The sequence below is a fragment of the Panthera leo genome (genome assembly GCF_018350215.1).
Source record: "Panthera leo isolate Ple1 chromosome Y unlocalized genomic scaffold, P.leo_Ple1_pat1.1 chrY_random_Un_scaffold_79, whole genome shotgun sequence".
In the NCBI taxonomy this organism is placed as follows: Eukaryota; Metazoa; Chordata; class Mammalia; order Carnivora; family Felidae; genus Panthera; species Panthera leo.
The window spans coordinates 194425-219529 of record NW_024962233.1 but is presented as its reverse complement, the minus strand read 5'-3'; the positions used below and the strand labels follow the sequence as shown (position 1 = coordinate 219529).

Here is a 25105-nt window from a genome sequence, read left to right as displayed (position 1 = left end):
TACAAAGAAAGCTTGCCAAAAACATTCACAGACAAATAAGTACACTTTTCCTCTCTGAAACACAAATAACCATTGGGGAAAAAATTATACATGCCGACAGACTAGGAGGTAAAGCCAGAAAGTGGAATATTCAGGAATAATAAATATGAAAAGCACAGGCAAGTTAAGGAAATCTAGTAGGCTCACTTGTATGGCCTAGTAAGGCCACTCATAAGCCCAAGTCAGAAGGCACGTTAAGAAAAAATTGTGTCAAATTATTACCTCTTTAAATTCATTATTTTACCTCTTTAAATTCAGGCTCAGTGAAAGCAGAACAGAAAAGCTACTAAGAAAACATTATCATAACTGAGAGTAAAAAAAAAAAATTACCTAACACAGAACCAATTTTAAAAGACCAATATAAGCTTTTCTTTTTCCTTCTTTTTTCTTTTCCCTTATCCTATCTGTGTCTGTATGTGTGTGTATTTTTCTCTTTTCAAGGGTTTCAGAAAATCTGTCCGTTACCAGTACCTACTGAGATAATTCAAAGGAGCCTTCATTACCACACACCAGAGAAAATATACTCTGAAAAAATGGTAGGAAAATCACAAAACAAGTGGACAACTTCAGCTCACAAGAGGCAACAACAAAGGCTGGACAGGGAGAATATCTTCTTTCTAGAGTTACCATTTATTAGTAAAACATAAAATAACTAGCACTGGTCTAAACTACAGTAATAGATACTTCAGAGATATCCCAAAAAAGGAATACTATTTTTATTTAGATGGAAAATTGCCATTTTTAACAAAAGCTGTAAGACATACAGAAAGTACGGAAATATGGCAATTTATAAGAAAAAGAAATTAACAGAAACTCTTTGGGAGGGAGTGTAGACATTAGACTTACAAAAATGACTATAAATCCACTATCTTATACATAATCATGAAAAACAATCAAATAAAAGCATCCAATGTGACAGTCACAAAGAAAAACAATGAAGAAAAATAAGCAGAAACTATAATACCTCCGGACATGGGTTAAGTGTGCCAATGTATAATTAGCGAAGCTCAGAGATAAAATAGTGACAAATGGGAAGAAATAATACTTGATATATTAAATGGCAGACAATAACCTACACATGCAAGAAGCTGAATTAACTCCAAATAGGTTAAATTCAAGCAGTTCTACACTGCACCACATTATAATAAAAATGTCTAAAGACAATTTTCAAAACACCTAGATAAACATGATTTGTTCATAAAAGAACACTCAATAATATGACTGATATCTCCAAAAAACAGGGACAGTGGGACAATATAACTAATAAAAGGGAAAAACCTCAAATACAAAATCTATATTCCTAAAAAGTAATTCAAAAATGAAAGAGACAGTAAGACCAAAAATGGTGAGGGGCTGGATTCAGTTAGCTCTGTCCTACAAGAAATGATAAAGGAAGACTTTTCAAGCTTAACAGATGGTATATCAAAGGTCTAAGAAGAAATAAGGAACGCTGATAAAGGAGGCTACATAGGTAAATATAAACCCAGCAGTATTATATTTTTGGTTTGGAACTCCTCTATTTCCTACATGATTCATTGAAGAAAGCAATATTTATCATAATATACATTACAAGTATATCCACAACTGTACATAATGTACTATATATAGCATAAACACATGCATAACATACACACAGAGTTACATTTATTACATATACACATAGTTCACATACATTACATATACATTTCTATATTATTATATATTACATGGTACATTATATATGCTTTTTGCAATAATTTTCATACTATATATTTATTAAATTTACATAGACAGAGTCTTATAAATATATCATGAAATATATAAATATATCATAAAAGTACATATTACAAATACTACATTTATATTTATATATTATGTATATACATACATATTCTATATATGATATTGGCCACGCAATATATGAAGATAACTTTTGTAATAACATAAATACAGGACTAAAATACAGGACTAAAATTTTGGGGTAATATCAGATCTCAGTTCCTGTTAATTTGAACTACTGCACTTTGTAAGTTTAAGATACTAATTTCTTATAAAGTTTATTTATTTATTTTAAGACAGGGACCATGCAAGAGAGGGGACAGACAGAAAGAAAGGGAGAGACAGAATCTCTGGCAGGCTCTACAGACAGCCACACAGGACTCAATGTGTGAACTGTTGAGAGTGCATGACTTTAGGCGCAAAAAAGACTTGTACACTTAACTGACCGAGCCACCCAGGTGCCCCTAAGACACTCATTTCTATTTCCAAAGGAACACTTAGGAAAATAAAAGATGTAGATAAAACGTTGTGTGAGAAAGAATTCAAAGCACAAAATGAATTCAGTTAAACACAAAATGAAACAATAAGGGAGAAACTGTGAAACAGAAGACACAAAATGCACAGAAAGTAAACATCAAATTGGCAAGATTCCTTAACAAGCAATAATTAAATTTCTCTGTGTGGTCAATTTTATTTATTTTTTTCTTTTCTCCCGCCCCTGTCACTTCTCTCTTTGTATGGGATAAGGCCTACGCCATCAACACTGCCCATTTAGTTTAGCTAGTGTTATTTCGTTGTAGCTAGTGTTTATAGTTTTTTGATTTTGTTTATGTTTTGTTTTCATGCTTTTGCTTTGTTTCTTTTTTGTTTTTCTTTGTTTGTTATGGCTTTATGTTTCTTTTTGTTTGTTTTCCTTTCCAGGGCTACTTCAAGGAACAAATCAAAGAAAACCTGGTGGAAGGTCCAAAACATCACTATGAGAAGGGAGACAAAGCAACTAAAGTCACCACAACAGACAGCAAGTAACACTCTCCAAAAAACATGTCATGTAGGGCCAGGCTCTCGACACGGTATAATCCTTCTATAATATCGTAGCGCTCACAAGTGCAGAGCACGTAACAAGTTTTTCAACCACATAAGAGACAGAAAACTAGCCGAATGATGAAACGGAAGAATTCTCCTCAAAAGAAATTCCAAGAAGAAGTGATAGCTAAACACTTTATCAAAACAGATAGAAACAATGTAACTGAACAAGAATTTACAGTAACAATTGTAAGGTTAATCGCCGGGCTTCAAAAACGCACAGAAGACATTAGACATCCACTGCTGCAGAGATGAAGGCACTAAAAAATGGACATAATGAATTAAAAATGCTGTAAATAAGGTGCAAAATAATCTAGAGGTAGTGACTAAGAGACAAAGGGAGAATAAGTGAAATGGAAGATAAAATTATGGAAAAAGATGAAACTGAGAAATACAGAGATAAAAAAAATTCTCAACCACCAGGGAAGAATTAAGAGAACTAAGTGATTCAATGAAACATAATGATATCCGCATCACAGGAGTTCCAGAAGAAGAGAGAGAGAAAGGGGCCGAAGAAGGTGTGCTTGCACAAATCATTACTGAGAAACTCCCCAATACGGGGAAGGAGACACACACTGGAATGCAGGAGGCGCAGAAAACTCCCCTCGGATAGAGTAAGAATCAATTTTCTGTATGACATATTATAGTGAAACTGTCAAAATTCAATACAAAGAGAGAAAACTGAAAGCAGCTAGGAACAAATGGGCCCTAACCTACAAGGATAAACACAAGGTAGCAACAGACCTATCTATTAAAACTTTCTAGCCCAGAAGGGAGTGGCACGAAACAGTCAATGTGATGAACAAGAAAACTATGCAGCCAAAAATCCTTTATCCAGCAAACCTGTCATTCAGAATAGAGGGAGATATAAAGGTTTTCCCAGACAAACAAAAACTGAAGGAGTTCATCACCAATTAACCAGCCCTGCAAGAGGACTGTGAGTGCAAAGGTGCAAAGACCACAAAGGAATAGAGACATCACTACAAGCATGAAACCTACAAATTACAGTGACTTTAAATCCATATCTTTCAAAAACAACACTTAATGTAAATGGACTAAATGCTCCAAACAGAAGACATAAAGTATCAGAATGGATAAAAAAAGAAGACCCATCTATTTGCGGTCTACAAGACCCATCTATTTGCGGTCTACAAGAGACCCATTTTAAACCTGAGGACACCTTCAGATTGAAAGTGGGGGATGGAGAACCATCTGTCATGCTACTGGAAGTCAAAAGAAAGCTGGAGTAATCATACTCATATCAGAAAAACTAGATTTTAACTAAAGATTGTAACAAGAAATGAGGAAACACATTATATTACAATTAAGGGGTCAAGAACTGACAATTATAAATGTTTAAGCACTGAATTCAGAAGCACACGAATACATAAAACAACTAATCACAAACTTAAGCAATCGTATTGGTAACAGTGTGGTAACTGCAGGGGATTTTAACACTCCACTTACAACAACGGACAGATCATCTAGGCAGACAATCCATAAAGAAACAGTGGCCCTGAAGGATACACTGGACCAGATGTACTTCACAGATATAGTCAGAACTTTTCATCCCAAAGCAGCAGAATATACGTTCTTCTCAAGTGCACAGGGAACATTCTCCAAGATAGTTCACATAATGCGTCACAAACAGCCCACAATAAATATAAGAGAATTGATATCATACCAGCACATTTCAGGTCACAATGCTATGAAACTTGGAATCAACCACAGGATGAAGTTTGGAAAACCCCCCAAGTGCATGGAGATGAAAGAACATCCTACTAAAGAATGAATGGGTCAAATGGACATTGAAAGAAGAAATATTTTTAAATATGGAAACAAATGAAAATGAAAAGTAACGGTTCAAATGCTTTGGGATGTAGCAATGCAGTCCTAAGAGGAAAATACACTGCAATCCAGACCTATTTCAAGAAATAATAAAAACCCAAATACAAAATCTAACAGCACACATACGGGAACTAGAAGCAGAACAACAAAGAAACCCTAAATCCAACAGAAGAAGAGAAATAATAAAGATCAGAGCAGAAGTAAACAATATAGAACTCAAAAACAAAAACAAAAATCCAGATCATCTTAATTTCTTAATCAAATTAAGAGCAGATTAAAAACAAAATAAAACAAAACAAAACAAAATTGATAAACCGCTAGCCAGACCTCTCAAAAAGAGAGAGGATCCAAATAGATAAAATCATGAAAGCAAATGGATTTATCCCAACCAACCCGTCAGAAATACAAGCAATTATCAGAGAATACTATAAAAAATTATATGCCAAAAAAACTGGACACTCTGGAAGAAATGGACAAATTCCTAGACACCCACATACTACAAAAACTCAAATGGGAAGAAGTAGAAAATGTGAACAGTGAAGAAATTGAATCAGTTATCAAAAATCTCCCAACAAATACAAATCCTGGACCAGATGGTTTCCCTGGAGAAATCTAGCAGATATTTAAAGCACATTTAATACCTATTCTTCTCAAGCTATCCAAAAAACAGAAACAGGAGGAAAATTTCTGGACTCATTCTCTGAAGCCAGCATTACCTTATTCCCCAACCCAACAGAGACCCTACAAAAAAAGGAAAACTACAGGCTAATATCCCTGATGAACACAGATGCAAAAATTCTCAACAAGATACCAGCAAATCAAATTCAACAGCATATAAAAAGAATCATTTACCATGATCAAGTGGAATTCATTCCTGGGCTACACGACTCATTCAACATTTGACAATCTATCAATGTGACACATGACATTAATAAAAGAAACGATAATAACCGTATGATCTTATCAACAGATGCAAAAAAGCATTTGACCAAATGCAGCATACTTTCTTAACAAAAACCCCCAAGAACGTCGGGATAGAAAGAACATACCTTAACATCATAAAAGCCATATATGAATAAACCCCATAACTAGTATCATCCTCACAGTGGGGAAAAACTGACAGCTTCCCCCCTGAGCTCAGGAGTACATGGATGTACACTCTCACTACTGTTGTTTAACATAGTTTTGGAAGTCCTAGCATCAGCAATCAGACAACAAAATGAAATAAAAGGCATCAAAATTGGAGAAAAAGGAGTCAAAGTTTCACTTTTGCAGATGACGTGATTACTCGACATGGAAAACCTGGAAGACTCTACCAAAAAGCTGCTAGAACTGATACATGAATTCAGAAAAATCGCAGGGTATAAAAATGTACAGAAATCATTTGCACTTCTATACAATGCCAGTAAGGAAGCGACAGAATAAATTAAAAAAAAAATGATCCCATTTACAATTGTACCAAGATCCGTAAGACACATAAAAATAAGTCTAACCAAAGATGTAAAAAATATGTATGCTGAAAACTATTGAAAACCTATAAAGGAAACTGAAAAAGACACAAAGAGATGGAAAAATATTCCATGCTCGTGGATTGGAAGAAAACAATATTGTTAAAATTTTAATACTGCCCATAGCAATCTACACATTCAATGAAATCTCAATCAAAATTGCACTGGCATTCTTATCAAAGCTAGGACAAACAATCCTGAAACTTTTACGGAACCACAAAAACTCCAAATACCCAAAGTAATGTTAAAAAAGAAAACCAAAGGGGGAGGCACAAAAATCCCAAACTTTAGCCTCTACTACAAAGCTGTAATCATCAACATAGTACAGTACTGGCACAAAAACAGACACATCGATCGATGGAGTAGAATAGAGACTCCAGAATTGGACCTACAAATGTAGGACCAACTATCCTTTGACAAAGCAGGGAAGAGTATCCAATGGAAAAAAGACAGTTCTTTAGCAAACGGTCCTCGGAGAACTAGACACCAATATGCAGAAGAATGAAACTGGACCACTTTCTTACATCATACACAAAAATAAACTCAAAATGGTTGAAAGACCTAAATATGAGAAATAAAACCATCAAAACCTTAGAGAGTTTGCCTTAGAGACAACAAGCTCTTTGACCTCAGCCACAGACGGCAATTTTTTGCTCCATACATTTCCAAAGGCAAGGGAATTAAAAGCAAAAAGGACTACCGGGATATCATCAAGATAAAAAGTTTCTGCACCGAAAAGGAAACAATTAACAAAACCAAAAGGCAACTAACGGAATGGGAAAAGATACTTGCAAATGATGTACAGGATAAAAGATTAGTATCCAAAATCTATGAAGAACTTTACCAAACTCAACACATGAAAAACAAATAATCCAGTGCAGAAGCTGGCAGTAGACATGAACAGACACTTTTTCAAAGAAGACACCAAGATGGCCAACAGAAGCATGAAAAGATGCTTAGTGTCCCCCCATCATCAGGGAAATGCAAATCAAACCCACACAGAGATACCACCTCACGCTGGTCAGAGTGGCTAAAATGAACAAATTAGGAAACTATAAATGCTGGTGAGGATGTGGAGAAACAGGAACCCTCTTGCACTGTTGGTGGTAATGCAAATTGGTGCAGCTGCTCTGGAAAACAGTGTGGAGGTTCCTCAAATAATTAAAAATAGAACTAACACGACCCAACAATAGCACTACTAGGAATTAATCCAGAGGATACAGACGTGTTGATTCATAGGGGCACATGTACTCCAATGTTTACAGCAGTTCTTTCAACAATAGCCAAATTATGGAAAGGGCCTAAATGTCCATCAACTGATGAATGGATAAAGAAGATTTGGTTTATATATACAATGGCACACTACTTGGCAATGACAAAGAATGAAATCCTGCCTTTTGCAGCAACAAGGATGGAACTGAAGGGTATCATGCTAAGTGTAATGTGTCAGTCAGAGAAAGACAGATATCAGATGTTTTCACTCATATGTGGAACTTGAAAGGGGGAAGGCGGGCAAGGGGGGAAGGGAAGAGCAAAAATAGTTATAAACAGAAAGGGAGGGAGGCAAACCATAAGAAACTCTTAAATACAGAGAAGAAACTAAGAGTTAATGGGCAGGGGGGAATGGGTGATGGGCACTGAGGAGGGCACTTGTTGCGATGAGTACTGGGTGTTATATGTAAGTGATGAACCAAGGGAATCTATCCCCCAAAACCAAGACCACACTCTACACACTGTATGTTAGCCAACTTGACAACAATATATATTTTCAAAACCATGCTATAAATAATGTATATGTAAGTATAATAAACTCTTCAACAGACAGCAGAGACTGACAGATGCATTTAAGAAATCATCCATCCATGATGTATATAAAACACCCTTTTTAAAGAAGTGTAGGTTGAAGGAAATAATGGAAAAATGTATTTCATGCTGATAATATAGGCAAACTTGGGTGACTAACTACACTACATCCTACAGAACGGCGTTTACATAAAAAATTATAACTAGCAACAGAGAACATTATATATTAATAACAGGCAAAGCCATTAAAACTATATAAAAATGAAAATACACACATAACCAAGAGCCACAAAGTACATAATCCTAAAATTACAAAGGAAGCCATCAATATTCTGCTTTCAATAATACATAGAACAATTAGATAAAAGACTACTAAAGAAGTAGAACACACACACATACACAACAACAACAAAAAAAGAATGCAATATATCAACAAACCCAAAAGATGCAGAGATGAGTCATCAAGGAGTAGATGACAGATTCTTTCCAATGGCACTGGAATATTTTCCAGCACAGAGCACACAGTAGGTCAAAAATTAAATCTAAATACAACTTGAAATATTAAAGATGCATCAGAAAGATGACAGACTAGGGATATTCAGACCACCAATTAGACACATGGACATAACAACATTCAAAACAAGATACCTTTGTAAGAACTATACAGTACAGAAGATACAACACATGAGTTAGTGGAGAATAAACAGACCAGAAAAACGGGTAGGAAAACTCATGACATTTTGCAAATTCCTCTGCTACTAGCCAGCATACCATGATGCAACTTCTGTGGGAACAGAGCTCCTTCTGTGGGATAAAAACAAAAGTGTAAGCCATACATCTAGTATTGTGGCTGTCTGGAGGGGACATGAGGGAGTGGTGAAGTTTCATCTGAATTAGAGTACCAAAAAGACTGTCAGTGTGGAAGTACAGTTTGGAAGGTACTAAAAAGAGGCAAACACCACAGCTTATGTATTAGTATGCTGCAGGCATACTCTGGGGGTAACAGGAAATCACAGTCTTGCAAGCAGAAAATCAACTAGGAAACAACAGCGCTGAATGACACACTGGACCAAATGGACTTAACAAATATATTCAGAACATTTCTTCCTAAAGCATCAAAACGCACATTTTTTAAGGCACATACGAACATTCTCCTGAATGGATCACATGTTGGGTCACAAATCAGCCCCCAACAAGTACCAAAACATTAAGATCTTAGATGCAGTATCATATTTTCAAACCACAACATTATAAAACTCAAAATCAACCAAAATAAAAACTTTGGAAAAGTCCTCAACTATCTGGACCTTAAGTTATCATCCTACTAAGGAATGACTCGGCTAACCAGGAAATTAAAGAGGAAATCAAAAAGGAAACAGAAGTGAAAATGAAAAAACAAACAAACAAAAAAAAACAATCCAAAATTTGGGATGCAGCCAAGGCAGTCGTAACAGGGAAGCACACTGCAATTCATTCAGGTCTATCTCAAGAAGCAAGAAAGGTCCCATGTATACAACCTAACCTTTTCTAAAGTTGCTAGAAAAGGAGCAGCAAATAAAGCCTAAAGCCAACAGAAGGTGGGAAATAATAAATATCTGAGCAGACATAAACAATATAGAAACGAACCAAAAGAATCACAGAACAGATGAAGGACACTAAGAGCTGGTTTTCTGAAAGAATTAACGGAATCCATAAGTCCCTAGCCACTTAAATAGAAAAGAGATAGGACCCAAATAAATAAAATCATGAATGGAAAGAGAGAAATCGCAACCAACACCACAAAACTACAATTACAAGAGAATATTATGAAACATTATATGCCATTGCACTGGGCAATCTGGAACACATGGAAAAATTCCTAGAAACATATAAACTATCAAAACCGAAACAGGAAGAGATAGAAACTTTTAACAGACCCAAAATCAACAAATAAAGTGAATTAGTGATCAAAAATCTCTCAATAAACAAGAGTCCTGGGCCAAATGCCGTCCCAGGGAAACTCTACCAGACATTTAAAGAAGAGTTAATACCAACTCTTCTCAAACTGTTCCAGAAAACCAAAAACAAAAAACAAAAACAGAAATGGAAGGGAAACTTTTAAACTCATTCTCTGAAGCCAGCATTACCTTGGTTCCAAAAATGACAAAGACCCCACCATCAAGGAGAATTACAGGCCAGTACCCCTGATGAACATGGATGCAACAATTCTCAACAGGATGTTAGCAAATAAAATCCAACAGCACATTAGAAGAGTTATTTAACACGAATTATGGGGCTGGTTCAATATCTGCAAATCAATGAACGTGATACACCACATTAACAGAAGAAAGGAGAAGAACCCTATTATCCTGTCAACAGAGGCAGAAAAACCATTAGACAAAATACAGCATTCTTTTGTGACAAAAACCCTCAACAAAGTAGTGACAGGTGGAACATACTTCAACATCATAAAGGCTGTATACAAAGGACCCACAGTTAATATCATCCTCAATGGGGAAAAACTGCCAACTTTTGCTGCACAGTTAGGAAAAAGACAACGATATCCCTCCCATCATTACTATTTCACATAGTACAGAAATCTTAGCTTCAGCAACAAGACAACAGAAAGCAATAAAAGGCATCCAAATTGGCAAGGAAGAATTCAAATTTTCACTATATGAAGACAACATGATATTTTATGTTGAAAACCCAAAGGTCTCCACCAAATGGCAGAGCTAATATATGATTCAGCAAAGTCACAGGATATAAAATAAACATGCAGAAGTCTGTTGCATTCCTCCATACCATCAATGAAGGAGCTGAAAAAGAAATCCAAGAACTGATCCCATTTCAATGCACCAAAACCATACATAACACACCTAAGAATAATTGTACCTAAGGAGGTAAAAGACCAGTACTCTGAAAACTATACAGCTCTGGTGAAAAAAATTGAGGATGACACAAAGAATTTAAAAAACATTCCATGCTCATGAACTGGAGAACAAACATGGTTAAAATTTCAAAGCAATCTATACAGTTAATGTAACCCCTACTAAAATATAACCAGGAATGGGGACAGCATGGAAGTTTTTTGTGTATCTCGAGTCCATGAAATACAATCAGACCAACACTAAACCATTCTGCACACCTAGAAAACGGATTGGAGGATTAACACATCAATCTGAAAAACCTGAACCACAGAATTCAGCAGGAATTCACCCCAAAAGAAAGAGCACGAAGAAACAACAGCCAGGGATTTAACCAACAGATACAAGCAAGATGTCTGAACCAGAATTTAGAATCACGGTAATAAGAATACTGGCTGGAGTCAAAAATAGATTAGAAATCCTTTCTGCAGAGATAAAAGAAGCAAAAAATAGAATGAAATTAAAAATGCTATAACGGAGCTGCAATCACAGATGGATGCTGTGGCGTCAAGGATGGACAACGCAAAACACAGAATCACGGATATAGATGACAAACTTATGGAGAATAATGAAGCAGAAAAAAAGGGAGATCAGGGCAAAAGAGCACGACTGAAGAATTAGAGAAATTGGTGACTCATTAAAAAGGAACAACATCAGAACCATAGGCGTCCCAGAAGAGGAAGAGAGAGAAATAGGTGTAGAAGGGTTAGGTGAGCAAATCATAGCAGAAAACTTTCCTAACCTGGGGAAAGACACAGACATCAAAATCCAGAAAGCACAGAGGACCCCCATTAGATTCAACAAAAAATGACCCTCAACAAGGCATATCATAGTCAAATTCACAAGGAGAGACAAAGGAGGACATTCTCTCTCAGGCAAGGAGAGACTCATGAAAGCAGCAAGGGAAAAAAAAGTCCCTAAACTACAAGGGAAGACAGATCAGGTTTGCAGCAAACCTATCCACAGAAACTTGGCAGGCCAGAAAGGAGTGGCAGGATATATTCAATGTGCTGAATCAGAAAAATATGCAGCCAAGAATTCTTTATCCAGCAAGGCTGTCCTTCAAAATAGAAGGAGAGAGAAAAAGTTTCCCAGGCAAACAAAAATTACAGTTTGTGACCACTAAAACATCCCTGCAATAAATTTTAAGGGGGACTCTCTGAGGGGAGAAAAGATGAAAAAAAAAAAAAAAAGACCAAAACCAACAAAGACTAGAATGGACCAGAGAACACCACCAGAAACTCCACCTCTACAAGAAACACAATGACAATAATTTCGTATCTTTCAGTAGTCACTCTAAACATCAACGCACTCAATGCTCCAATCAAAAGACACGGGGTAAAAGAATGGATAAGAAAAAAGATCCATCTATGTGCTGTTTACAAGAGACCCACTTTAGACCTAAAGACACCTTCAGAATGAAAATAAGGGGACGGAGAACCATCTATCATGCTAATGTTCAACAAAAGAAAGCCGGAGTAGCCACACTTCTCAGACAATCTAGACTTTAAAATAAATCCTGTATCAAGAGATGCAGAAGGGCATTATAGCATAATCAAGGGGCCTATCCACCAAGAAGGCCTAGCAATTCTAAACATTTATGCACCAAATGTGGCAACACACAAATACATAAATTAATTGATCACAAGCATAAAGACACTCATCATAATAATACCAAAACAGGAGGAGACTTCAATACTGCAATCAGAGGAATGGACAAATCATCTAATCAAAAAATCAATGAGGAAACAATGGCTTTGAATGACACACTGGACCAGATGGACTTCAGAACATTTCATCCTAAAGAACAGAATATACATTCTTCTCCAGTGCACTTGGAACGTTCTCCAGGATAGAGCATATACTGGGACAAAAATCAACCCTAAGTAAGTACAAAAAGATCGAGATCATGCCATGCATATTTTCAGACCACAATGCTATGGAACTCTAAATCAGCCACAAGAAAAAAATTTGGAAAGGTAACAAATACTTGGAGACTGAAGAACATCCTACTAAAGAATGAATGGGCTAACCCAGCGGTTAAAGAGGCAATTAAAAAGTATATGGAAGTCAATGAAAATGATAATACCACAACCCAAAACCTCTGGGATGCAGCAAAGGCTGTCATCAGGAGAAAGTATACAGCAATCCAGGCCTCCCTAAAGAAAGAAGAAAGATCTCAGAGACACAACCTAACCTTACGCCTTAAGGAGCTGGAAAAAGAACAGCAAATAAAACCCAAAACCAGCAGAAGACAGGAAATAATAAAGATCAGAGCAGAAATCAATGCTATCGAAACCAAAAAAAAAAACAAACAAAAAAAAGAAACAAAACAAAACAGAAAAAAAAACACCCAGTAGAACACATCAATGAAACCAGAAGCTATTTCTATGACATAATTAACAAAATTGATAAACAACTAGAGTGATTGATCAAGAAGAAAAAGAAAAGGACCCAAATAAATAAAATCAAGAATGAAAGAAGAGTGATCACAACAAACACAGCAGAAATAAAAACCATAATAAGCGAACATTACGAGCAATTATATGCCAATAAAAGGGGCAATCTGGAAGAAGTGGACATATTCCTAGAAACATATACACTGCCAAAACTGAAACAGGAAGAAATAGAAAATTTGAACACACCCATTACCAGTAAGGAAATTGAATCAGTAATAAAAAACCTGTCAAAACCAAGAGTCCAGGGCCAGAGGGCTTTCCGGGGGAATTCAACCAAACATTTAACGAAGAGTGAACACCTATTCTCTTGAAGCTGTTCCAAAACACAGAAATGGAAGGAAAACTTCCAAACTCTTCCTATGAAGTCAGCATTACCTTGATTCCAACACCAGAGACCCTACTAAAAAGGAGAACTATAGACCAATTTCCCTGATGAACATGGACGCAAAATTCCTCACCGAGATATTAGCCAACCATACATTAAAAATACATTAAATACATTAAAAGAATACATTTAAAAGTATGAACATGGATGCAAAAATCCTCAACAAGCTAGTAGGCAACTGGATTCAACAATACATTAAAAAAAAGTATTCACCACAACCAAGTGGGATTTATACCTGGGATGCAGAGCTGGTTCAATATCCACAAAACAAATAATGTGAATCATCACATCAATAAAAGAAAGGACAAGAACCACACAATCCTCTCAAGAGACTAAGAAAAAACATCTGACAAAATACAGCATCCTTTCTTGATAAAAACCCTCAAGAAAGTAGGGATAGAAGGAGCATACCTCGAGATCGAAAAAATCCATGGATAAATGACCCAGCGCTAATATCATCCTCAATGGGGAAAAACTGAGAGCTTTCCCCCTAAGGTCAGGAACAAGACAGGGATGCCCACTCTCACCACTGTTACTCAACATAGTAGTGGAAGTCTTCGCCTCTGCCATCAGACAACACAAAGAAATAAAAGGCTTCCAAATCAGCCAGGAGGACGTCAAAAATTCACTCTTCACAGACGACATGATACTCTATATGGAAAACCCAAAAGATTCCACCAAAAACCTGCTAGAATTGATTCATAAATTCAGCAAAGTTGCAGGATATAAAGTCAATGTACAGAAATCGGTTCCATTCCTATCCACCAAGCATGAAGCGACAGGAAGAGGCATGACGGAATCGATCCCATTGACAGTTGCGCAAAAACCCATGAAATACCTACGAATAAATCTAACCAAAGAGGTAGAAAATCTATACACTGAAAACAATAGAAAGCTTATGAAAGAAATTGAAAAGACACACACACACACACACACACACACACACACACACACACACACACACACAAATGGAAAAGATTCCATGCTCCATAGGAAGAACAAATATTGTTAAAATGTCAATACTACCCAAAGCAATCTATATAATCAATGCAATCTTTATCAAAATAACACCAGCATTCTTCACAGAGCTAGAACAAACAATCCTAAAATTTGTATGGAACCAGAAAATACCCCAAATGGCCAAAGCAATCTTGAAAAAGAAAACCAAAGCGGGAGGCCTCACAATCCCAGACTTCAGGCTACACTACAAAGCTCTAATCATCAAGACAGTATGGTACTGGTACAAGAACAGACACTCAGATCAATGGCACAGAAAAGAGAACCCAGAAATGGACCCACAAATGAACGGCCAACTAATCTTTGACAAAGCAGCAAAGAATATCCAATGGAATAAAGAGCGTCTCTTCAGCAAGTGGTGCTGGGAAGACGGGACAGCGACACGCAGCAGAATGAACCTGGACCATTTTGTTACCCCATACACAAAAATAAACTCAAAATGGATGAAAGACCTCAATGGAAGAAAGGAAGCCATCAAAATCCTCGAGGAGAAAGCAGGAAAAAACCTCTTTGATCTTGCCCGCAGCAACTTCTAACTCAATGCATCTCCAGAGGCAAGGGAAACAAAAGCAAAAATGAACCACGGGCACCTCATCAAAATAAAAAGCTTCTGCAAAGCGAAGGATACCATCAGCAAAACTAAAAGGCAACCCACAGAATGTGAGAAGATATCTGCAAATGACATATCAGATAAAGGGTTAGTATCCAAAATCTACAAAGACCTTATCAAACTCAACACCCAAAAATCAAATCATCCACTGAAGAAGTGGGCAAAAGACATGAGTAGACACTTCTCCAAAGAAGACATCCAGACGGCCAACCAACACATGAAAAAATGCTCAACATCACTCATCATCAGGGAAATACAAATCAAAACCACAATGAGATACCACCTTACACCTGTCAGTATAGTCACGTTACTAACTCAGGCAAAAACCGATGTTGGTGAGGTAGCAGAGAAAGAGAATCACTTTTGCATTGTTGGTAGGAATGCAAGCTGGTGCAGCCACTCTGGAAAACAGTATGGAGGTTCCTCAAAAGACTAAAAATAGAACTACGGTATGACCCAGCAATTGCACTGCTAAGCATTTATCCAAGGGATATGGTGTGCTGTTTCGAAGGGACACATGCACCCCCATGTTTATAGCCGCACTGTAAGCAACAGCCAAAGTATGGGAAGAGCCCAAATGCCCATCGATGGATGGATGGATAAAGAAGATGTGGTATATACATACAACGGGGTATGACTCGGCCATCAGAAAGAATGAAATCTTGCCATTTGCAACTATGTGGCTAGAACTGGAGGGTATTATGCTAAGTGAAATTAGTCAGAGAAAGACAAAAATCATATGCCTTCACTCGTATGAGGGCTGTTAAGACATAAAACAGATGAACATAAGGAAAGGGGAACAAAAATAATATAAAAACAAGGAGCGGGAGTAAACATTAAGGGATTCATAAATAAGGAGAACAAACTGAGGGTTATGGGAGGGGCTTGGGGAGGGGGGATGGGCTAAATAGGTAAGGGGAACTAAGGAATCTACTCCTGAAATCATTGTTGCACTATACACTAACGAATTTGGATGAAAATTTAAAAAATGAAAAGGAAAGAGAACCAAAAATACTGTTAAGATGTTAAATATAGATATATTTAAAATATATATACATATATTTATAATATATATTTGTTTATATATATTGTAAATATATGTATGTATATATTTGTATATATGTAACATATATGTATGTGTGTGTGTGTGTGTGTGTATATACACACATACATACACGTATATATATATATATATATATATATATATATACGTGTATGTATATATAAATATATATATATTTATATATATATATATATAAATAACCAGGACTTTTCACAGAGCTAGAGCAAATATTCCTAAAATGTGTACAGTACCAAAGAAGACCCCAAACAGTCATAGATCCGGAATAAGAAAAGAAAAGAAAAGAAAAGGTGGAGGCATCACAACTAGACTTCAACTTGTATTACAAACCTTTCGTCATCAAAACAGTTAAGGTCCGGGCACAAACACACACACAGATAAATGAAACACAATAGAAAACCGAGAAACAGACCCACAACCATAGTATGGTTAACTAATTTTTGACAAAGCAGGAAAGATATCCAAAGGAAAAAGTCCCTTTATCACATGGTGTTGGCAAATGGGAAAGCAAGATGCAGAAGAATGAGAGTGTACCACTTTCTTACACTGTACACAAATATAATTTCAAATGGATAAAAGAGCTAAATGTGAAACATGAAACCATAAAAATTCTAGAGGAGAACACAGGCAGCCACCTCTTTGACCTCAGCTGTAGCAACTTGTTTCTAGGCACATTTCTGGAGGCAAGGGAGACTAAAGCAATACGGAACCACCGGGACTTCATCAAGATAGAAAACTGCATAGTGTAGGAAACAATCAACAAAACTAAAACGCAGCCTACAGAATGGGAGGATATTTGCAAATGACATATCAGATAAAGGGTTATCTATAAAGAACTTATCGAGCTCAACATCCAAAAAGAATATAATCTATTAAGAAATGGGTAGAGGACAAGAAGACTAAGTGTCTTCTTTGGAAGAAGATATCTGGTTATCTTTTTTGGATAAAGATGGCTAACCGACACATGAAAAGATGCTCAATGGCACTCATCACAAGGGAAATACAAATCAAACCCCAAAATGAGACACCTTCTAACACCTGTCAGAATGGCTAAGATGAACAATTCGGGAAATGGATACTGTTGATGATGTGGACAAAGGGGAACCCTCTTGCACTGAAGGTGGATATGCAACCTGGTGCAGCCACTCTGGAAGCAATATGGAAGCTCTTCAAAAAATTAAAATTAGGGACACCTGTGTAGCTCAGCTGGTACATCTGGCTTCAGCTCAGGCCATGATCTCACTGCTCATGGGTTCAATCCCCACACTGGGTTCTGTGATGACAGCTCAGAGCTTGGAGCCTGCCTGGGATTCTGTGTCTCCCTCTTTCCCTGCCCCTCCCCCACTCACTTTCTGTCTTTCTCTCAAAAATAAACAAACACTAAAAAAATTAAAAATAGAACTATACCACCATCTAACAATGCAAAGGATACAAAAATTCTGATTCAAAGGGGTACATGCACCACAATTTTATAGCAGTAGCATCACCAGTACCCAAACAATGGAAATAGCTCTCGAGCTATGTCCATGAATGAAGAATATAGAAGATGTGGGATATATATACAATGAAATACTACTCAGTGATAAAAAATAATTAAGTCTTGTCATTTGCAAGTGACATGGATGGAGGTAGATCATACTATGTTAAATGAAAGACAGAAATATTAAAACCACATAATTGCATTCATATATGAAATTTAAGAAAGAAAACAGATGACCCTACCGAAGTGGAAGAAAGAAAACAAAAGGAGGGGAAAAACAATGAAAGACTCTTAAAAATAGTACAGACTGCAATTTGATGGAGGGAGGTGGTGGGGGGAATGGGTTAGATGGGTGATGGGTATTGAGAAGGACACTTGTGTGATGAGCACCGTGTTGATGAGCTCATGGTGTGATGAGCACCATGTTGTGGTGAATCACTGAATTCTATTCCTGAAACCAATAATGCACTGTATGTTAACTACCTGGAATTTAAATAATAATTTGGGAAAAAAAGAAGTAATAATCTGAAAAAAAAAAGAATAACTAAAAAAAGAGCAATCCCCCAAAACAAAACTGAAAGGAATAAAACCTACTTAGCAAAGAATTTAAAATAAGTGCGATGAGCATTGTCAATGAGTTAAAAATGTAAAAACTAAGCAAAAACAAAAAAAAAAGGAATGCATGAAGAAAAGAAGACCATCACCGCAGAGATAGAAAAGCTAAAAATGAACTAAGAATAAACTCCCATTTCAAACATTCAGTAACTGAATTGAAAAATTCCTGGGTGGCTCATTGGTTAAGCATCTGACTGTGCTCACGTCAGGATCTCGCAGTCTGTTAAGTTCAAGCCCTGCATCAGTCTCTGTGCTGACAGCTCACAGCCTGGACCTTACAAATTGAACAGCATTAAGAGAAACAATCTGCTCATCAATGCAATGGAGTTCCAGAAGAAGAAGAGACGCAGAGAGGGTGCAAAGCATAAAGAAGCAATGGCCGAGGACTTCCCAAACTTTCGGAGACATCTGAATATCCAGTTAATGAAGCTGATATGCAACCCCATAATTTTAATCCAAAATGATGTCAACCAATTAATTATATAGTATACTAATATAAATAACATCAACAGTTTTATGTATGTGATAATGGAATCTAAAGTCAAAGAAAGGAAATAATTTTAAATAAAAGAAAAATATAAAAATATACATCTACATGTATACTTACATATATATAATAAATAACTGTAAGTAAAATAAAAATATAAAAATATAAAAATATATATTTACATGTATACCAACATGTATATAATAATTAAAGTTTAAGCCAATTTCCATATATTGCAAAATTTGTCAACAAAATCCTGGCAAATTGAATTCACCAACACATTTAAGGGATCAGTCACCATGACCAGTGAGATTTATCCTTGGAATGTGAAGACAGTTCCAAATAAGGAAACAATAAATGTGACAGACAAATAGAATGACAAATTAAAATCATGTGTGATCGTTTCAGCAGATGCGGAGAAAGCATCTGACGTATTAAGTACAGTTTATCGTGGTAAGAACCCTCAACAAATTGAGTGTAGAAAGAATATGCCTCAATCTCATTAAGGCCATCTAGAAGAAATCAGAGCTCACATTCAACTTTAAAATTCCTCCAAGTTTCTTTCTCTGTGTTCAGGAGCAAGAAAATGGTGCCCACACTCAGCACTCTTTCAATACAGTACTGGAAGACCTAGCCAGAGCAATTACTTAAGAGACATTTTAGAAAGGCATCAAAATAGGAAGAAGGAAGCAAAACTGTCATTTTAAGTATATGATGTGATCTTACATACAGAAAATCCCAAACACTTCAGCAAAAAACTGTTCTAGGGAGGAGCATTAAAGATGGCAGAGTAGGAGGACCCTATAGGAGGACTCATAACTCACTTCATCCCACATTTACAACTAGATGCCATCCACATCCAAGTCGATAAAGCAGACAGTGACCTGAAGACTGGACAACAAACTCCACAGCTAACTACAGACACAAAACTGCATCTGAAAGCACAGGAAGGTCAGAAAGATGGAAGGAGGCTGCCTGCAGGTAGGATGGTGCTGCATGTGCAGAGGGTAGAGAAATAGGCCTTCACACCAGGGAGCTGACATGGGGAGGACTTACCCCATAACATTTGGCTTTAAACACCAGACAGGCTGAATTCTGTCAACTTATACAAGTGGGACTTAGAGCCTGGACCTATAGAGGTCAGATGACTCAGCAGCACTGGGTGAACTGAGAGGATGAGTGATAGCTGGTCAATGCCCTTAAGGACAATGCCCTTGGAGAGATAACATAAAATGGCAGTTTATACAATACTAGGGAAGCAGAAAGATCTGTTGATAGTGATTTTGGAACATGCTGGGGAATACTGAAGACAAAGGACCTGGTAGGTCCCATTTTTCTTCCATGCTCTCCAGCACAGGCACAGAGACAGGAGGCAGGGATCCACAGATACTTGTCACCTAATCCGCTAGCATTGTCATTCCAGGAGTTTACTAAAGCCAAGTTGCGAGAACCCAAATGTTAAAAAATAATAACATAACTGAATACACTGATAACAAGACAACAATAGTAAGAGACTTTAGCAGCCCACATCAATGGACAGATCATCTAAGCAGATAATTAACAAAGAAACAATGGCTTTGAATGACACGCTGGACCAGATGGACTTAACATGTATATTTTTAGAACATTTCAATCTAAAACAGCACAATGCACATTCTTTTCAAGTGCCCGTGAAACACTCCCCAGAATAAATTGCGTATTAGGACACAAATCAAGTCTCAATAAACACAAAAAGGTTAAATGATTCTATGCAACTTTTCATGAAACTTAAAGTCAACCACAAAACAAAAATCCAGGAAGACCACAAATACATGGAGATTAAAGGGCCCTCTACTAAACAATGAATTAGTCAGCCATAAAATCAAAGGAGACATTTTAAAAAATACATGGGAACAAATGAAAATGAAAACATGACAGTTCAAAACCTCTGGGATGTAGAAAAGGCAGTCCCAAGAGGGAATTATATTATACAACAGATCTACCTCAAGAAGAAATAAAAAGCTCAAATACACAAATTAACCTTACAACTAAAGGGACGAGGGGGGGAAATGTAAAGCCTGAAGCCAGCTAAAATAATAAACATGAGACAATTAAAGTATTCAGAAATGAAAAAAAAACGTACATCAGATCAATTAAATGAGTTGTTGGTTCTCTGAAAAAACTAGCAAGTCTTTAGCCAGACTTTACCAAACAGAGAAAGCAAGAACTCCCACAAAGAAAATAAAAAAAATTACAAACGAGAAACAAGAAACACCACCACAGAAATCACACGCAATTATGAAAGAACTATTATGAAAAACTAAAGGCCAACAAATTGTACAACCTAGATAATATGGATAAATTCCTACAGACATAAACTACCCACACTTCTATAGTAAGAAAAGTTGAACAGTAAGACATAGAAAACTTGCAAGGAAACTGAATCAGCAATAAAAGATCTCCCAACAAATAAAAGTGCAGGACCAAATGGCTTCACTGGCAAATTCTAGCAAAAACTGAGTGAAGAGTACAAACCTATTCCCAAACTATGCCAAAAAACATAGAAGAAAGGAAAACTTCCAAATCCATTCTATGAAGCCAGTATTTTCCTGAAAACATAACCAGATAAAGACGCCACTGAAAAAGAGAACTATAGACCAATATCCCTTACGGACACAGATGCAAAAATCTTCATTAAAATACTAGGTAACCAAATACAACAACACATTTAAAAAAATCATTTACCACAGTCAAGGGGGATTTATTCCTGGCACTGCAAGGGTGATTCAATATTTGCAAAACAATGTGCTACATCACATCAATAAGAGAATGGATAAGAACCATATGACTGACTCCTTTCAAAAACTACAGCATTCACTAGTGATAAAAACCCTCAACAAAGTAGATTTAGAGGAGACATACCCCAACATAATAAAGACCAATATGAAAAACCCACAGCTGCTATGTATCTCAACTGGGAAAATATCACAGCTTTTCCCATAACTTCAGGAACAGGACAAGGATATCTACTCTATCCATTTTTATTCAGCATAGTACTGAAAGTTCTAGTGAGACCAATCAAATAAAAAAAAAAGAAATAAAGTTATTCCATAAGTAAGTAATAAGTAAAACTTTCACCATTTACAGATAACGTGATACACTATATGAAAAAAAAAAAAAACCCAAAATGCTCCAGACCTGATTTACAAATACAGTAACGCTGCAGGATACAAAATCAACACACAGAAATCAGTTGCTTTTCAAAACACCAATAATGAAAGCAACACAGAGGGAAATTAAGAAATAACTCCCATTACAATTACATCCAAAGTCGTAAGATACCCAGGAATAAACCGAACCAAGGGGGTGAAAGACCTGTACCCTGAAAAAACTGTAAAACACTGTTGAAAGAAACTAAAACTGACACAAAGAAATGACACATTACATGCCCACGGACTGGAAAACTAATACTGTTAAAATGTCTATACCACCACAGTAATCTATACTTAATGCAATTCTTATCAAAATACCAACAGCATTATTCACAGGGCTACACTAAACAATCCCAAAATATGTATGGAACCACATAAGACCACAAACAGTAAAAGCAGTCTTGAAAAAGAAAAGCAAAGCTGGAAGAACTGAAATTCCTGATTTACAGTCATATTACCAAGGTGTGGCAATAAAGACTGTACGGTGATGGCACAAAAACATACACTAAGATCAAGGGAACAGAAAACTCATAGATGAAGCCACAACTATAAGGTCAACTAATCTTTGACAAGGCAGGAAATACTACCCAATGGGGAAAAAATACCTGTCTCTTCAATAACTAGTGTTGTCAAAAATGAAATTAGACCACTTTCTTACACCATCCATAAAAATAAATTCAAAATGGATGAAAGGTCTGAACATGAGACTGGAAGCCATGGAAATCCAAGAAGATAACACAGACTGTAGCCTCTCTGACCTTCGCCATAGCAACTTCTAACTAAATATATCTCTGAGACAAGAGAAACAAAAGGAAAAAGAAACTATCTGGACTTCATGAAGACAAAAGGCTCTGCACAGCAAAGGGAATAATCAACAAAATGAAAAGGCAATTTATGGATTAGAAGAAGATACTTGCAAATGACATATCTGCTCAAGGGTTAATTTTCAAAATCTGTGAAGAATTTATAAAACTCAAAACCAAAATTAACAAACCAATTAAAAAATCAGAAAACATGAAAAGACATTTTCCCAAAGCAGACATATAAATGGCCAACAGACAGAAGTAAAGATGCTCAACATCACTCATCATCAGAGCAATAAAAATCAAAACCACAATGAGATACCACCTCACATCTGTCACAATGGCTAAAATCAACAATACAAGATACATACAGCAGGTATTGGCAAGGATGTGGAGAAAGGGAAACCCTCTCCCATTGTTGGTGGTAATACAAACTTGGGCAGCCACTACAGAGACCAAAATAGAGGTTCCCCGAAAAAATTAAAAACAGAACTACCCTATGATCCAACAATCGCAGTACTGGGTATTGACCCAAAGGAAGCAAAAGTACTGATAGAAGGGATACATGCACTCCTATCTTTGCAGCAGCACTGTCAACAGTAGTCAAGTTATACAGAGAGCCCAAATGTCCATTCACTGATGAATCAATAAAGGCACAATGGTATATAAATACAATGGTATAATACTCGCTCATGAAAAAGAATCACTCATTTCAGACATAAAGACACCTGCAGACTGAAAATGAAGGAATGGAGGAAAGTTTCTCATGGAAATGGATATCAAGAGAAAGTTGGAGCAGCAATACTTATGTCAGAAAAACTAGGTATTTTTTTAAATGTTTTCATGTTTATTTGTTTTTGAGAGAGAGAGAGAGAGAGAGAGAGAACAAGCAAGGGAGGGGCAGAGAGAGGGAGACAGAAGATCCAAAACAGGTTCTGCATGAGATCATGACCTGAGCTGAAATCAAGAGTTGGACGCACAACCAACTGAGCCACCCAGGTGCCCCTGAAAAACTAGATTTTAAACCACAGATTGTTAACAAGCAATGAAAACACAGTATCATATAGACGGGCCTATTCAACAATACGATCTAACAACTGTCAATGTTTATGCCCTAAACTGGCTCCCCCAAATATATACTCCACCTAACAGCAAACATACAGGAACTCACTGACAAAAATACAATAGTACCAAGGGACTTTAACATCCCACTTGTACAGCAATGGAAAGATCATCTATCCAGAAAATCAACAAGGAAACAATGGTTTTAAATGACACACTGAACCAGAGGAACTTAACAGATATATTCACAACATTTCATCCTAAAACAGCAGAACACACGTTCCTTTTGAGTGCATATGGAACATTCTCCAGAAAAGATTCCATACTGGGTCACAAGTCAGGTCTCAACACATACAAAAAGAATGACATCATATAATGCATATTTTCTGACCATAATGCTATGACACATGAAGCCAAACATAAGAAAATATTTGGAGAGACAACAAATACATGGAGGCTAAAGAACATCCTACTAAAGAATGAATGGATTAAATAGGCAAAGTAAGGAATAAAAAAATACATGGAAGCAAATGAAAATGAAACTAGGGCAGTTTAGAACGTTAAAAGGAGCAAAAGCAGTCCTAACAGAACAATACTGCAATGCAGGCCTATGTCAAACAGCAAAAAAAGTCTCAAATATAAAACCTAAGTTTACACCTAAAGGATCAAGAAAAGGAACAGCAAATAAAGGTTGAAGAATGAAGGAAATAACAAAGATTAAAGCAGAAATAACTTATATGCAAATGAAAAAAAAAAAACAATAAAAACAGTAGAACAAACCGATCAATGAAACCAGGATCTGGTTCTTCTAAAAAACAATATTGATAAACCCCTAGCCAGACTTATCAAAAAGAAAAGAGAGGGGCGCCTGGGTGGCTCAGTCGGTTAAGTGTCCGACTTCAGCTCAGGTCACGATCTCGCGGTCCGTGAGTTCGAGCCCCGCGTCGGGCTCTGGGCTGATGGCTCGGAG

General features: G+C 36.6%; 1 protein-coding gene across 2 annotated transcripts in view; it reads right to left on the bottom strand.

The window, feature by feature from the left end:
* Positions 1–25105, bottom strand: part of LOC122212836 (cullin-4B-like) — a 140352-nt gene that overhangs the window by 58892 nt on the left and 56355 nt on the right. The gene's annotated exons all lie outside the window — the stretch shown is intronic.